Consider the following 19,156-nt stretch of genomic DNA (forward strand, 5'->3'; position numbering starts at 1 on the left):
TCCAGAGAGAAAAGAAAAAAAAAATATATATATATAAAATTGTCAAGAATATCAAGGATTGAGGGTGGGAGGGAGCAATAGGCAATGAAAGAATGGGGTGGGGAAACATTCCAGGCAAAAGAGGAGAGAAGTATATGGGAAGGGAAATGACATGTGACATGGAACCTAGAGAAAGTGGCAAATAGTTTGTAGGACTGAAATAAAGGCTGTGCTTCAGAAGGAGCAGAAGATAAGGCTGAAGGTTTTCGGGAACCCAAGCAGAATGAACCTTGTTTGCTAAACGAAGGAGTTTGAAATTTACTCCAAAGTACCTGTGAGTTGTGGATTTGATGAAGTTAGAAGACTAGTTGTTCGCTTTTTTAAAAAGTTTCCTCCCTTTTCATAAAGTTACAAAGTTACATTTTCTACCAAGGAGAAATTCTCAACATACCAGCTGACCATGGGTTCACACCTGCCTTATGAAGGTGGACTGAGGCTTGAGGCAGAGGTGGTAGCAGGAGGTAAGAGGCAGCAGAGGATGAAGCGACTTCAGAGAAGAGCAGGAAACTGAGTCCTTGCAGGAAACATCAGAAACCTCCAAACCTCTGATTTCACAAACCTCAGCAGTGAGGGGTTCCTCAAATTAGGTGAAAGGACTAGGAGATGTGGGGAACGATTCTACCTTGCTGAACACATATGAAGTTGAGCTACACTTTCTGTTTAAATTTATATTTCTAGTTACTAGAAATAAATTGGAAATAAATTTAACTCATGAAATGAATTGTTTGTAACTGAATTGCGAAATACAGAGGAAAGGCATTGGGGCTTCAAATAGTGGCACCAGTAACTGGATAGGAAAGGTGTTGGCCTTGACTGCATCCACGAGTTGGTGCTCCTGTAGGGCTTTTTGTGGTTGTTCATCTGACACCTAGCTGTTCTGTAGAAGCCTCCACAGGCCTTTTCAAGGGGGATCATTACCGAGACCAAGCTAACTCTTGCTAATCTGAAGGCTGTGTGAAAACAAGATATGCTATTATTCTGTGCTAGTGGGTGACTCATTATGTTTCTTCAATCCACCCCCCTTGGTTCCAGCTCTTAGGAGCCTCTATCATTTTTTCCCTCATAGTTATTGCATTTCATTTTTTTCTACTGTTCTGCTGTTTTTTGAAGTTATTTTAGTCAAGAGGAAAATGCAAGTTAATATTACTAGAATCAAAGTGATGGTCTTCTTAGTACTAATATACCTCTCACTAAACTACATGCAATCTGAGGTTTAGAGAAGATCATTTTGTCGTCGTTTTGTTGTAAGTTTTACCTATGAACACAAATCAAAATAGGTCAGTATGATGTGCTGGTCTACTTTGTTGAGATGTCACCATTAAGTTTTTGAGCTATGTTATGCCTTAATATACTATACTTATATATATACTGTATCTTAAAAATTTGTAGTAATACAGAAAAAATTTCTTGAGTTCTCCATGCAACAAAACATCCTGTTGCATCTACAATATTGCCACACAGAGTAGTTAATAATATAGGAACTAGGAAACATTTCAAAAAAAGTTGATATAATGTAAACTGTAAGTCTAAAACAGAATGGTAATAACCAAAAAGTAGATACTACTTTTTAGTTTAGAATTTGTTTTCAAACATATTAAATGAAAAATATCAATGAATGTCATCTCAACAAGTATAAAACCTAATTATGATAGATATTCTTATCTGAAAAATTAAGAAACTAGATGCCAAAAGTTTGAGTAAAGCACCACATGTATGCACAATTGAAATTAGCAGATATGAGACAATGCAGGTTTTCTAAAGTCAATTTTGTATTTTTTCTACTGCAAGACATTATTTCCCCATTTGGGTCCACATTGTAAAATTACAACAATGCCATATTCATACAAACACGCAATCCTGGATAAACAAAACTCCAGCTATATTGGGAAATGAATTTTCATGTGTTCAACAATTTCATATATTCATTAGAGACTAATGTTAACTCAAAGCAGTAGCAGAAAAGATACTTTTCTCTCAGTCTCTTAGCTGATAACGTTCATTAATATTGAGACTTCAATACATCACACCACACTCACCAATGCAGTGAAATATCTGCTTTCAGTACTCCGATGCATAAAGCATGTTAAATGCTACTGGGTTTAAAGTTTACCTACAGTTACATATATTAAAATGTTTTACAATGTAGTTGAATGTTACAGAAAGTATAATTATTTTACTATTTACTTCATCTCATAGGGTTTTTCTTATCATTAATTCATTATAAATAAGCAAAAGTCCTGTTACCAAGACAACTTGAGAGATGCTCACAATTTATACTGAGAGCTCAGCTTTTAGTCTAACTCGGCTGTTCTCTATTTCTGTAACTGCAACAATACATAATGTTATATAGCCCTAATGTCCTGTTTCCTTCCGACTTTCCTTCCTTCCTTCCTTCGCTCCCTCCTTTTCTTTCTTTTCCTTTCTTTCTTTCTTCCTTTCTACAATTTCTTATTGAGAGCTTCCTTGAATCTTTACTTTTCTTGTAATTAACCTTGACATCTTTTCCTCACTCCCCCCAAATGGATTCCTCAAATATCAACGCAGATAACTGTGTGTAGCACAGAATTAGTAAGAAGATAAGGAGATTTAAGCTTTTCAGTCCATCTCAGTGTAATCTTTGATACTTCAGTATAGCGTTACCCATTAAACTCCTGTACTTCTAGGTAAAAATAGCACAGTCATGGTTACACCAGTGTTCTAATTCCACTTATCACTGAACACAGGATTCATACGTGGCTACAGACCAGTGGTCATAGCACTCTATAACAAAAGGAAAATTTCGAATCCTTTGTAGCTTGTTATTTATATATTTTTCTTATTGCTTTTTCCTGAAGCAATAAGCTTCAGGCCTATTGCTTGGTTATTATTCAGTTTTCAAATCTAAATATCACATTGTGGTCAAAGACTGACAATTCTTAGATATTTCATCATTGCCTTCTTTGGCTGACTTTAAAGAGCAGATCATGGAAAGTCTCAGAACATACTTAAACTAATTCAAATAGACTGTCAGCAAATGGCTGTTTTGGTACTTAACTTTATCAATAACAGCTTAGCAAAAAATTGCTTGCTGAAAGGAAGCATGCATTTGGACGTTGCTTTTCAGTTACATTAACATCGTTTAAACTCTTCAAATTTTTTCTCGCCAATAAACAACTTTAAATCTAAGTACCTTTTTCTTCTAGTTTATGTCTTTCTTTTTACTTTTTTTTCTTTAACGGGACTCTAGTACAGTGTGTGTGTGTGTGTGTGTGTGTATGTGTGTGTGTGTGTGTGTGTGTGTCTGTGTTTGAGACCTTTCCAAAATTCTTCAGAAGACTGTGGTTCAAATTGTTTGTTGGCATTGTTTCTTTTAGAAATCAAGATAAAGGAATCAGAAGGACCAAGACTCTGAACACTTGTTAAGAAATCTTCTTCATTTTCCTAAATTGGAAATCCATTTGGGATTTCATACAAACACATTATTTATGTAAAAAATACACTAGAGAACATAGAAAATATGTAGTAATAAAATTGCTCATCATTTTAGAATCAAATTAATAACATACCATTTCTGGAACGCAAATAATACTTTGATTTCTAGCTTCAAGATTTCTGTCATTAAAACAAAATTTGTAGAGATTTAGGAAAAGAAATTTTAGGACCTGAAAGATTTGTATTTTATGACATTATTGTATTTGGCTAGAGAAGACAAATGCCTTTAGAGTGAAACTATGCTTAAGAGAGAGCAAAAAAGACTATAAATTCAGAATAAAAACAAACGGTGACAATAAGACAGATATTATAATGATATATTATTGAATGAAAATTTTTCAACGCTTCTTCCTAAATTCCTAAAGCTTTTAGACATGAAATAGAAATTCTGGGGGAAAATGTTGTCTAGTTAAATCACAATGAATTTTGTATTTTACTTTCTTTACATGTTAAGATATTTTTCAACATATCTTTCTAGTATTCATCCTCTGATTCTTATTCAAAATATAAAGTTTATAAAAATGGCTTCAAATCCATCCTCTTCCTGAGTTCAAAATTTTGTACCTAAAGGCAACAGCATACGAGCATTCTTTTAACAAGATTCCCTATTGGTTTTGTACCTGTCTTTTGAAGTGAAGGGACAAGGAAACTTCTGCCATCAAAGAAAGGCCACGTCGCCACACAGGCCCTTGGTTGAGGGCAAAGTAAAGAGTGAGTGAATAAGTAAAAAGTGGGTAAAGAGCATTGGATAATTGGGCTTTGGGTCAAATACCAGGCTTCAAATCCTAACATCCTTAGATACTGGTGTTGGAAATGTTAACTCTTCTGGACTCATTTCCTTATAGTAAAGAGATATAATGGTAACAGAGTATTGTGACAAATAAAATGACTGTGTAAAATATTTAACCTATATTTTTAATTCTATTGTAGTACACGAAGACTAGAAATCAGGTAGCAAAAATCACTGTACTGTATTTCTCCTGAGATTTTAGTTTATTTTATTAGGTTAAATACGGAAGAATGAATGATCTGGGGAAGACATTAGCTAGAATGCTCTCTATATTGGCTTAGCACACAGCCACTGGAGTCAGACATCTCAGTTTTACCATATATTGCCTGAATTTGGACAAAAGATACATTGTCTAAGCTTCAGTTTCCCATTTGTAAAATAAGAATAATAATAGCCCCTGCATTATGGTGATTTATAGATTAAGGATGATCATCTATGTCTGACATGTACTTACATGGGATCTGCATGTACAGAGCATCCTATAGGTGCTAAAGATGATACCTGCCATCAAGGATGCTCCATTTCATTCCCATATGGAAACAACAGATTTCTAAGTAAAACAAGGGTTTGTAAGAGGCAAAGGAGAGGGCTAAGTGGGAGACAGGGGAAATGTAGGGAATGGAGAAAGTCAATTTAAATTGTGCCCAAACAGGACATCTGATGACAGGACAGGAGGACAGCCTCGATGGAGCCGCCATGCAGAAGTCATGTTCTGCTGTAACCACAGCCTCACCTTTCTTGTGTCTCTAGCTCAAAGGCCTGGCAGCATTTGGGCTGGTTCTAACTCACAGATTTCTTTCCCCACACCTCCACAAAATTTTATAAATTAGTCACCTCACTTAAACATTCTGATTTGTGGCTTCTACTGAAAAATAAGATCTGGCATCTCTGGGCTGATATTTCAACATGGCGACCACCATTTGAAGTTGCATGATTGTGATACCTTTAGACTATGTTTTTGTGCTGTTTTTGATCACAGTCCCCTCTACTCCCCCACCCTAACCCAAGAGAAGGAATCTGTTGTGAGCTGGTGTCTCTGAAAATTGGAGTGAACTTGAGTGGGGCATGTGGAACCTTGTGCTGGTCCCCAAATCTCAAGTTATCACAAAGTACTGCTCCAGCCACACCTGGGAAAAAACCCCAAAAGCTTGTTCAAATCTATTTGGGAATGAAGAGGTAAGTTTTGCAAGGTCTGTAATTTTTTAGGGGTTCAGGAAGGCATTTGTTTTGTTGTGTTATGTTTTGTTTTTCTTAACCTAAGCTCACTTATGAGGACTTCGTTAATTTTCACTTTGTAAAATTATCTGAGAAAAAGTATTTTCAGACTCTTGCAGTAGCTTAATTATCATAAAACACTATCTGGCATCTCTTTTCTAACACTTTTGCCAGCTGCCATGCTTCAGAGCTCCATTTTCAACTACAACTGAAACAGCCTCTTGCTTCTTTCCCCGCTCTCCTCATTCAATCTGTCCTACACACCAGTGCCAGAGCTACATCCTCAAACAGATCAGGGTGAGGCAGGAGCTGGTGGGCCGTTTGATTCCTCTATGTTTTGCCTGTGTTTGGAGACAGCAGGAAAGAATTTAATATGGACTTGCATGGATACTTGCTTATGAGACTTTTAAGTCAAGATGTTACAAGTAATTTCAGAATAGGACCTCCAAAACTTCACGTTTTGAATATTGGATTGCTTCATTTTTTTAGTTCCCAATCTCTGTTCAATTCACAGCGATGTGTTCAAACCAGTTTGCATGATCATATCACCTGGGGAAATTTGCAAAAATACAATGCATGGGTCCTACTCTAGATTGATTAAGCCTTTCAAGAGTTGAGGCCCTAAAATCAATTTTTCTAAAATGATACCAAGGTGATTGTAATGTGAAGGGAGGGCTGAAAACCACTGGTGTAGAAAATGATTCTATTACTGTATTTGGTAAAAATTATTTAATTTGCTTTAAAATGCACTATGGTAACAAGTTGCTGAATCAGGATGTACCCTAAAAAAGGAAGGGGCAGGGGGCTTGGGATAGCCAATCAGCATGGAAAGTGATAAAGTAACCATTGCTTTCTGCCTTTCAAAGCGTTTAAGAAAAGCTTTGTTTTTTTGTTTGTTTGTTTTCCACTCCTAGCCACCCCTTAGTCTGACTGCAAGAAGAGGGATAAGTTATTTCATTGTGAATTTTGTAAATGGTTCACTATGTATATGTGACCTAAGCTCTTTTGGGCTCTTTCTTTCAGAGATGCCCTCAAATTGAGCCCCTTCTCCTCTCTCTCCTGTGTCAATATGATAAAAGTACCCAACTCGAGGCCCAAGACAGTATTAGAAGCTACCAAATACGTCTCAGGGTGTCTGCACTGGAGTTCAAGCCAGAGTGTGAGGCTTCCTGGAAAACTCCTTGAAGCTGTGTGGAGACCGTGCGTGTCAGCTGGCTCCTCTCCCTTCAGTGCATCCGAAGGATGTGACATGGGATGGAGGAGACAATTATAAAAACCTTAGATTATTCTCTATTTCACTGCTAATATTGTTATTTCTTTTTTTAAATAAATTTATTTATTCTATGTATTTATTTTTGGCTGCACTGGGTCTTCATTGCTGCGCGCAGGCTTTCTCTATTTGCGGCGAGCTGGGGCTACTCTTCGCTGCAGTGCGCGGGCACCGCACTGTGGTAGCTTCTCTTGTTGCAGAGCACAGGCTCTAGGCGCGCGGACTGCAGTAATTGCGGCACACGGGCTCAGTAATTGTGGCTCTCGGGCTCTAGAGCACAGGCTCAGAAGTTGTGCACGGGCTTAGCTGCTCTGTGGCATGTGGGATCTTCCTGGACCAGGGATCGAACCCGTGTCCCCTGCATTGGCAGGCGGATTCTCAACCACTGAGCCACCAGGGAAGCCCCAATATTTTTATTTCTATCGGATTCCTGTGTACAATTCATAGCGGACAAATAAAAAGTTTTATTACCTTTTGAAATTCCAGTAAAAATATTCTCCCAGGTAAGGAAAAGAAAGGAATTGGAAGAAAGTGAAGGAGGGAGAGTTGAAGGGAAGGAAGGAGCAAAGGAAGGAAAGAACATAAGCCCTTTGGCTGTGGGAGCCACCCCTTTATCACTCTCCTCTTCCATAGGATTCAATAATCCTTAACGAACTGCATATGAGTAAGTGTGCAACACATGGTTTAAATTATCATTAAACCTTCAACTAGTTTTAAAAATAAGAATGGAAGCATCTATCACAAAGGCATTATTATTTTTCCCCTGGAGTTTAAACATAGTAGATTTTAAAAAAATCAGATGAGTTCCCCAACTATAAATGGATTCCCTTTTTCAAAAAATGTTCCTAATGTAAAAACTTTCTTAACTATGATGGTCTTTTATCCAAGGTCTCCAAAGCTTTTAACTAGGATCTAGGTTAAAATTTAGAAATATCAACCTCCCCTCTTAACCTATATGTCCAAATGAAATTGATGCCATGGTAAACAGATTTCTTCCTCGTTTATTAAGCATTGTATAATTAAAAATAAAACAGGAGTTCCCTGGCAGTCCAGTGGTTAGGACTCTGTGCTTCCACTGCAGGGGGCCCGGGTTCAATCCCTCATCAGGGGACTAGGATTCCATAAGCCACGCGGCACAGCCAAAAACATAAAATAAAATAAAAAAATAAAACAAATCCTTGTAATGGTGAACATGGAGAATTGACCTGTGTGCATGCCTACACACACACACACACACACACACACCACACACTTTACTTGTATGAACTGATGACAATAATTCAAATACTCTGCTACTAACAAGATGTGTTTAGATCCATGTCCTGGATTTAATAAGTATAATCTATCATTTGCTCTTCATTTTAATTCTGCCTGCCACTGCCTTCATAGATGACCCTGGGAAAAAGCATTTAACCTCCTCTCACCTTAGTTTTCCTTATATTTAAAAATAAGGTTCATAGACTTTGCTGACACCACAGAGACATTTCCATTTCATTCAAGGAGTAGTTTAGTCTTAATGAAAATTTCTCTGCACTGAATTTTCCTTTTGACTACAATAAAAACAGAGAGAGAACTTACCACAGTTCCCTATCACAACGGATTTTAAAATAATAACCAGTGAAAATAATTGAAAACAATTCAGTATTATCCAATTCATTTATAAGTATACTTTATTTTTGATGGAGAATTAAGTCTTTTCTGTCTGTAAAATATGTTTCTCCAGATTCTCCACATTTCATTGGGGTTCACCATATATTATGCCAGCTTGAAATTTTTACTAGTCAGCATTCTGTTTTGACATAATGGACTAAATCACAGATGAAATTTATTGTGCACTTTGAGACCCTCTGATTATGTACCAGTTCCTTAAAATTGGGCATAGCCTTCTAAATTTCTTGTGAAATAAACAAGTACAAATATTAATGTAGAGACTGACTACTTGTCATCAAATCCCTTACACTTCTCAATGCAGCCTATTTTATTTACTGGGATAAAGGAATCTGTCCTGTGATTTCCTCATTACCCATTGCTGGAGTAATTCTCATAGGTATTCCTTCAGTTAAAGTCAACAGGGGCACTGGTCCACCAGTAGTGGATTGGGAATCTCAAAATTTGCTATGATTCCTCTAGGTGTGAGGTTTTCCTCATTTAGCTATACTCAGGAATTTTGTTAGCAGTACATACTTTTGGATCTCAAAACTTCGGGAAAATGGTAACTACTTTTTCCAGAAATGTAGCTGCTATTGAATAGCCACCCGGTTAGCCTGGTAATCTTTCACCACTTTGATACTTTTTCCCCAAATGAATGGCAATATTTTTCTACTCTGATCAGAAAGAAGTGAAATGCATCCCTAAATCCTTACCCACACCATATTTTTTCCCAAAAGAAAGTTAGAGAATATAATAATACCGCAGTATATCTCAAACAATCCAACCCATGTTTTATAAACTTTCCACTAAACATATTTTTAGAATTTTTACTTACAAACACTAAATTATTGTTGAACATAAACTTTTGCAGAAAACACTAATTTTTAAATATTTCAAATGGTTTAATAACATTAAGAACAGTAAGGACAATGTTATTAAGACCTTTGAAAGTAAAATAATTTTCTACACAATGTAGCTCTAGCATTGGAAATATAAGTAAAAAGAATAACTTCTTTAACAATAAGAGAAATATATTGCACTTTTGTAACATTACAAATGTGATCAAGTTCATTTGTGAAAATGAGTTACAATTTACCATTGGCTTCAAATGGAAAAAGAGACTGGATGATTTCAAATGTAGGTTTAATTTATTACAAGAAGTATGAGTTTGTTCAAGAATTTTAAGCCTAGTTGCATGGTCAGTTTATTCTTTATTAATCAAGATTATAACAGTGTTCTTCCTCTTTCTATTTATGACTTCTATCTTAGGGCTTGGACAGCTGTTCTGAATCATAGGCTAAATGAAATTGTGACTTTTCATAAAATATTCTTTACATAAAACCTTCTCTGATTTATGTAAGGCAACTTATCATCTACTCTACATTAATTTTGGAGCAATGTGTTCATTTATGGAAAAGGAGAGAAATATATAAAAACTGATAACTTATGAAAAGATGTCATAAATAACCAGACTATAAATAAATCAGAAGACAACTAGGGTAGTGAAACAGTTTTACAATATAAAGCATTGCTTTATAATAAAGGAAAAAGGGTAACTTATGACTTTGAAAAATTCCCCTTTACAAGCAAGTTGGCAAAATCAGTAATATTGATCCGAAAAGTTGCTTTTATTTAGTGAATGAAAGGCATATCAAAAGTGCTTCAAATCATATACAAAAAACATCCTGAGAAGCTTAAAAACATATGTGCAATATAAAAAATTTAGGCAACTTACTGAATCTAGCCAAATGTTATCAAATTCTTAACTCCCATTGGAAAATGACAGCACATATAAACCTCCTTTTAACGTCTTCTTGAAAATCTTCCTCAGAATTAGCACTAAAATATGTTGTTGTGATGACTGCTTCATAGTCAGTCTTACCTATGAACTGGCTTAGTCTTACAAATAGTGTAGAAGACTTAAAGATCACTTTTTAGTCATTACTGAATTATTTTAGATATGAAACCAGAATTTGGTGTTTTTCAAAAGTATGAATCAACTATACGGTATATACAACATAGCTATTTGTACTTATATGATGAATCAAATCACAAAAACTAGTTTAAGTGGGAAAAGGTGGAGAATTTTAAAACTAATTCAGAAAAAAATAGATCAACGATATTCGAAGTGGTTTTAAGATGGGGATCCTCCCTCTGCACAGCCTAATTCACTTGCTAAAGAGTTCTTTGAGATCTGCTCCGGAGTCTGAGTGTGAATTGCTCTGAGGATGTGGATGGTACCTCACCATCACCATAGTCCTCACCTTCTCACCATCACGATCAAAAGTCACATTATTAAGAACTTAGTCTGTGCCTGTCACAAGGGTAAGCATTTTATATGCATTTTTCATTGTTAATGAAAGGCAGATACTCACTATGACTGGTATTCTCTCTGTTTTATAACTTCAGAAACTGAGGCCATAAATGGTTGAGTCAGTTGTCTAAGGTCAGAAGCTGGTTGAGTGAAAAACCAAAACCTGAACCAGACAGAGATGCTAAAACATCATGCTATTCCATTAGAGCAATGTAAGACCCACACCACCTTCTATTGTCATTACTAGTCTTCTCAGTTTATGAGATGCTTTCATGCGCAGGTACGTACGTTAGTCATTATTTCAAAAGGGCAATGAGATTCAGAAGACTAGGTGACTTGCCAACGGTTGTCTAACTGGCAAGTACTGCCCTTTAACTATGGCTCAGGGCTCCTTCACAGAGCTTCCCTGTTCAGACACTTGTGACTTCCTCTCCAGACCGTGGTTCTCCTTCACTGTCATGACTGGCAAAAGTGTTCAGCCTGAGATGTCACCCAATTTAATATCTCAAGCCCCCAGCACATGACTCACTGCTAGTTCCCTTAATAATGGTAAGGTAAAGAACAGTGCACTGTGTAATAGAATCATAAAACTTCCAGACACAGAAAAACAATCCCATGCATATTATCTATTATTGTTAAACAAGGATAATGCTACTTACTAGGATGAGATTAAAAATTTTTTTTAACATCTTTATTGGAGTATAATTGCTTTACAATGTTGTGTTAGTTTCTGCTGTATAACAAAGGGAATCAGCTATACATATACATATATCCCCATATCCCCTCCCTATTGTGTCTCCCTCCCACCCTCCCTATCCCACCCCTCTAGGTGGACACAAAGCACCGAGGTGATCTCCCTGTGTTATGCGTCTGCTTCCCACTAGCTATCTATTTTACATTTGGTAGTGTATATATGTCCATGCCACTCTCTCAGTTTGTCACAGCTTACCCTTTCCCCTCCCTCTGTCCTCAAGTCCATTCTCTATGTCTGCGTCTTTATTCCTGTCCTGCCGCTAGGTTCTTCAGAACTTTTTTTTTTTTTAGGTTCCATATATATGTGTTAGCATAAGGTATTTGTTTTTCTTTCTGACTTACTTCACTCTGTATGACAGACTCTAGGTCCATCCACCTCACTACAAATAGTTCGATTTCATTTCTTTTTATGGCTGAGTAATATTCCATTGTATATATGTGCCACATCTTCTTTATCCATTCATCTGTCAATGGACACTTAGGTTGCTTCCATGTCCTGGCTATTGTAAATAGTGCTGCAATGAACACTGTGGTACATGTCTCTTTTTGAATTATGGTTTTCTCAAGGTATATGCTCAGTAGTGGGATTGCTGGGTCATATGGTAGTTGTATTTGTAGTTTTTTAAGGAACCTCCATACTGTTCTCCATAGTGGCTGTATCAATTTACATTCCCACAATGGCTGTATCTTTTACATTCTTGCAACAGTGCAAGAGGCTTCCCTTTTCTCCACACCCCCTCCTTGTAGATTTTCTGATGATGCCCATTCTAACTGGTGTGAGGTGATACCTCATTGTAGTTTTGATTTACATTTCTCTAATGATTAGTGGTGTTGAACATAAGATGAGATAAAATCTTCAAGGAACCATTTTTGTTTTCAGAATATCTTCTATTTATTATGTTGTGTGTTTCTGTGCTTAAATGAATCATTCTACTTCAGAGAGCATCCCTTCCATAATAAACACAATTTTTCTTCTTCCATTTTTGCCATTGAATTTGAAATATGGAGAGGTAAATTGTATTAACACTCACTGCATGATGCAAAATTTAAAATTATACGCAGAAAAATGCTAAATGGTTATATGTCAGAAATTTTCACGATGTGTATGCATTTAATGAAGTTCCCTCTGTTGTTAAACAAGTTTATGTGTCAACTACTTTTGATATTTTTAAAGCTTATTTATCTGTTTACTTAGACAATAAAGTAAGTCTCTTCTTTTCCTCTTGAAGGAACCTTTCTGTTTGTATTTTAATTTGTTCTCATGTGACTTCATACATGAGCAATGTGATAACCCAACCTACCCAGAGTGGCTCGAGAATTTTAATGATGGCTCAACAATTTTTAAACTGTTCTTTCCACTTTTCTTATTTCTGTTGATTCTGTCTCTCTCTGAATAAGTCATAGCCCTAGGTCTATTACCTTCTAAGTTGTTAACTTCATTTTTTTTAAAATCAATTTCCTGACACACATTGCCCCACTAAATCCACCCAAGCAGTCATCTTTACAATTCTGCTGTGTCTCAGGAGGGCATGGCAAATGTGTGACTGTATCAGCTAAACACATTAATATCCTTAGGGGTTGTTGAATTACAGTATTTTTTTGTATAATACAAATAGATCATTTCAAACATACTTTTGTATTCCACTCTCCTCCCTCCAGTTCTCTGTACCTTTAATATTATTATAATATACTTATATCATTCTTTATCTGCAATTCTAAAACCAAAAGCTCTGGAAAAAATTTTGTTTTTGTTAAGTATGTCACAAACTCACTCAGCAGCAAAGCCTAATTTAATGTGAAGCTATTTATCCCAGCTAAAATGGACATTTTTTTTGCTACAGAAATTATTTATTTGATCATGGAGTTCTGCTTTAAGCATCTCTGAGATGATCCATAATATAGAGTATATGCAAAAATCAACATTCTAAAATATAAAATAGTTTGAATTATCAAACCCAAGAGCTTTACATAAGGGATTCTAGACCATGTATAAGATTTTTAAGAAATCTAGCGAAACTTTGATATGTGTATTTTGTTAGGTGGATGAACATTTAAAACCTCTACCACCTTGCATTCTCAGAGTTTAAACCTTCTCTTCAAAATAAATTCAGCAAACAATACACAACATGAGCTCAATATTATGACAGGTACTGAAGATACAAAAGTGATTTGCACTTGATTCTTGCCTTCAGTTGTGCTCATGCTAATGTTTTTGAGTCCTCTTGATCCTTTGAAAACATGATATCTCTAAATTAGGAGCGTCTATTTCAAGGCTTCAACTATAAAACAAAATAAAGAATCCTGTATATACTTGACACTAAATTAATTATCAAAAAATGGTAATCACTGTATAATTCCCTAAATTTCTAAAATGTTTGTTTCTGTAAGAAGAAAACCAAATTCTTGAAATGGTTTTCCCTTGCCTTTTTTGAAAGTGAGTACACATTTGTCAACTTCCCTCTATACCCATAAAAACAAGGCACTGAATGGAAGACCCTATGAAATACGCTGGTATTATCACTCTGCTTATTTGAATTCTATGCACTCTTTACATGTTCAAGGCTAAAATAAAAACTAAGCATTTGATTAAAGTAATTTTCAAACTTGAAAACACAATCTTGTACTTTTCAATTGCCCAGATGAAATATTCTTTTCCAAAACAGGGGGAAAAAAAAAAAAACTCTTCAGAAATTGAACTATTGTGTGACTACGGCTATTTTCTTTTCTGTCATGATTTACTTTTCTACCTGTGCTTGATTGCCAGTTATTTTTCTTTGTAAATCCAAATGTCTCATTTGGAATCTACTCCCTTTATAGTCTCTATAAAAATTGCTTCTACTCTAATTAAAGCAATTTGCAAATGTTGGACATCATTTCAGAAGCATAACATCAATTAGAATGTCAGGATCATATAATATTAAAGCTGGGGAAAAAATCTTTGAAATTCTGTAATCCAACACTTTAATTTTACAAATGAGGAAACAAAGGTTTTAAAGAATCTTCAGAGAAGGTTTAGATCCTTTTAACCTCTGGCAAAGTCCAGAGTAGATACCCATCTCCTACCCAAGAGCCCAGTGTTCTCCACATTCCACACTGTCACCCCATTATTCTTTGCCTTACTATGTAAAATGCCCACATTTCCTTATATAATATTTGTATATAATACTTCAGTTATTACTTTCAGTGGTACCTTAAGTCATATCTTAGGTCAAATGTCTTCACTTTACCCTCCACATAGAAAATAAAGAATGTGAGAAACTATAACTCCAAATCTGCAAGAAATTAATTTTTTATATTGAAAACTTAAAATTTATAAAACATTATGACGGCTGAAATTTTCCCAAAGTGTTGCTAAATAATAATGAACACGTGGACAAATATCCATAACATTGATAACAAAAAGAGACAAGGAAGTCCTATGGTGACTCAAAAGTCAACTTAAATAGTCAGAAAGGATTTCAGTTAAAATGGCAAAATGAGCCCATACTTTGATGTGAATCAAGCACACATCAAGAGATAAGATGAAAAATAAAAAACCCAAACAAAATTGCCATGCATAAAAATAAAACAAACATCTCCAATACTCCAGAATTGGAATAGAAATGTTGAAAAATGATTAAGGCTATGACTTTGGAGATGAAGATCCAGAAGTCATTATAATACCTGACTCTGGACAAAGGCCCTGAGTAGATACAGATGGAGGCAACTCAAAAAAGATGTGTAATCAAATAAATTAGAGAGAAAATAAATGAATAAGTGAATAAATAAACCAATTGCAATGAGCTAGCCAACACAAATTATAAATCACATGGAATAAGTAAGGCTAAAAAAGATACTCAACCTATATTAACTGCATCTGGAATATACTTATTTCAGATGCAGTCAATTTTATAGAACAAGTGACAAATTATTTTACACAAAATACTTGTAAAATGAATGAATAGTGAAAACCTAAAGCATGAAATTTTGTAACAAAATTAGAAAAAATGAAATAAGAACAGGTGGTATGAAAATAACTAATTAGAAATCTTAGAAATGAAAAATGTACTAATTTAATAAAATGTCATTAGAATAGCCACAGTCTCTTAGAAAACTGTGAAACTGGAAGATACTGATGATTCACAGTACAGTAATAATTTAAAGAGCCTCTATCATATATCTTCAAATAGGCTTTGCAGAAGTCAATTGAGCAATGGCTGAGTTTCGGTTTGAAAGTATATTCCTAGCACTAAGCAGGATAAAGATAAACTCACATCTAGACACAACACAGTGAACTGTATGACATCAAGAAGAAAGAGAAAATTATTTTTAAAAATCAACAAAAATATCCTTACAAAAAATAATTATGATAAGTGTATAAGTTCATCAACAAAAGTGATAAACAATGATAAAATAATAAAGAAGTATTTTCCCATTGATTAGGAAAAGTAACTGTTAACCCAAAATATTATAACCTGTCAAACTACCATTCAAGTGTGAAGACAAAGTAAAGATACTATTTTCTAACATCTCAAGAGATAGTGATATTATCACACATGAATTTTCATGAAAAAAATTCCTAATGGGCATATTTCTTCTAGATTAAATAAGAAAACAGAAAGAAGGTATAGGACAAAAGGTATAGGACAAAAGGGAAATAAATCAACATAAAAATATGTTGATAAATATATTTGACGAGTACAAAACAACTGTGTTTTATGTTTACAAAACTCACTAAATTTCTAAGCAATGATGGCAAGATGCTATGAGATGATATGCAGTGGATAGTTAGAGTATAATAAGAGATTTGTCATGCTTAGGATGAGATAGTCATGCAGAATAAATTTAGATTTAATGGAAAATTAGCATTATTTATATGGGGTAAAATTTAAACTATTACAAAATAAGTTACACATAGTTTGTAGCTTCTAAATTATCAGACTAAAATGGAAGAGAGGAAGAAAAGAAGAAAGGAAAGAAAGGAAGAAAAAAATGAAAGAAGTAATAGAAATCCTAATCAATCTCATAGAAGTTATAAAAGGATGGTAAAGAATATAAGAAAAATGATGGTACTCAGTAAACAACAAAGAATATGATTTAGAAATAAGTCCAAATATTTCAGCAATATAGGTGAATGCCCTTAACAAATGGCACCAGTATTTAGACTTTATTTTTTTAAATCAAGCTATACACTGCTTTCAAAAGACACATCTAAAAGAAAACCATATATTTAGATAAAAAATAAAGTAGTACAAACAGATATGGCACAAAGCCATGACAATATTATCAACCAAAATAAAATTAAGCAAATAAAGCAATAAACATAAAGCAGGACACTACATAATATACTATGTAATATAACAATAATATAATAATACAAATAAATGTTTGTAATATAAATATTTACAATATAAAATAAGAAATATCTAATTTATACAAATATAGAAAATATAATAAAATAATTATAAAAATAATGAAGAATATAATAATTATCTACCAAGAACACATAAAATGACATATAATATATAACAATAATGAACTTGTAAAGAACTAAAATAATAACACAAATAACTAAAGAAAATTACACAAAGAAATAAGCAAATCGTGAACTTGATGATTTTAATATGCATACTTCTATCACATGAGGATAAATCGAGTAGGGCAAGAAATTTAGTTAAGGTTAAGAGTAAGAAAACTTTAAATATATATACACATGTATGTTACACACACACACACACACACACACACACACACACACATTGCACCAATCATAGAAAGAATATATTTTTCAAGTACATATGTTACATTTACCAAAAAAAAAGAAAGAAGATGAGCATGTACAGAGATTCAAAGTCTCATCAGATTTCAAAGAATTGCTGTCCCACTAACAAAAAGCTTGAACCAAAATAAAATTCAATGTCATCAACAATAAAATTATAGCTAAAACTCACAGCCCATTTACAAATATGCTGTAAAAACTCTATGCTTAGAAATTTGACATGTAATCTTAAATAATTTGTGGATTAAAGAGGAAAGCGCTAGAGAAATTATATAATAAACAAGAATGAGTAAATCATATGTCAAAACTTACAAAATGGCACTTCCCTGGCGGTCCAGTGGTTAAGACTTCACCTTCCAATGCAGGGGGTGCGGGTTCGATCCCTGGTCGGGGAGCTGAGATCCCACATGCCTCAGAGCCAAAAAACCAAAAAACATAAAACAGAAGTAATATTGTAACAAATTCAATAAAGACTTTAGAAATGGTCCATATTAAAAATTTTTTTTTTAAAATTACAAAATGCAGTTAGAATAATGCCAAGAAGTCAATTTTTCCACTTGAGAGAAATTTTTAAAAGCAAGAAAGACTGAAAATAGATGAAAAGAAGCTGGAAAAACAAGAAAGGGAGAGAGGGAGGAGGAGAAAGAGAGGGAGGGGGAAGTAGAGAAGGGGAAAATCAGACAAACATTACTAAAATATGAATACATAATCAAAATCTCTCCTTCAAAATCCACCAGTTCTAGTCAGTGGTTTTATCAAACTAAGGAATGGATTTTTGTATCTTTTATAAATTATTCCAGGGAATAGAAGAGTAGGTGAAGTTAATTAATTCACTTCATAATACTAATAAAATTTTTATATCAAAACCCAAATAATATATACAAATATTCTAAGTTCTTAAAAAACAGAAAGAAACTAGCATATTAATGACAGCAGAGAATAAAAAGGAAGTGCACCATGGCTAAGTATGGTTCTTGAAAGCAAGTCAAAGCTATTTCAACATTAGAAAATTTTATTAAAATATACACCACAGTGACAGCTTCAAGGGGAAATTATATGATCATCACAATAGATTCAGGAATATATTTAAGAAAAATCACTGATTACAAAATAAATCCCACTAAGAAAACTTTCTTAACCTGATAAACAATCACAATATAACTTTAATGGGGAAACTTTAGACAAATGCCTTTCAAAAGTAATAACCAGATTCTCCCATCTCCAGGTTTACCAACTTTATACAGTTTATCACAGCCAAGGCAGTATGACAAGCAAAATAAAGTTATAACACATGGAAGAAATGAGATAAAAATTTATCTTTATTGGCAGATACTATGAGTATCTCCAAAGAAAATCCAAAATGTTATACAAATGTATAGGGTCACTAGAGATTTAAGCAAAAATCTTTGCTAGAAAATGATCATCTAAAACTTGATATAATTTTGTATATGCATAATAATTAAAGAGAAATGATTATCAGATTCAGAGAAACAAAATAGAACAGTATATAAATTCTCTGATTCTGACTAATAATATTTACTGGAATTTTAAAAAATTAACATCTCTGGGGCTTCCCTGGTGGCGCAGTGGTTGAGAGTCCGCCTGCCGATGCAGGGGACACGGGTTCGTGCCCTGGTCCGGGAAGATCCCACATGCCGCGGAGTGGCTGGGCCCGTGAGCCATGGCCGCTGAGCCTGTGCGTCTGGAGTCTGTGCTCCGCAACGAGAGAGGCCACAACAGTGAGAAGTCCGCATACCGAAAAAAAAAAACAAAAACAAAAAAACAGGAAAAGCATATAAACTGAAAACTAATAAAAGTGGAAACCCAAGAGACCAAGAAACATGAATAGATATTCAATATTAATCAGGGAAAGGCAAAAATAATAATAATCCATGA

This window comes from Lagenorhynchus albirostris, chromosome 5, assembly GCF_949774975.1.
Source record: "Lagenorhynchus albirostris chromosome 5, mLagAlb1.1, whole genome shotgun sequence".
NCBI lineage: Eukaryota > Metazoa > Chordata > Mammalia > Artiodactyla > Delphinidae > Lagenorhynchus > Lagenorhynchus albirostris.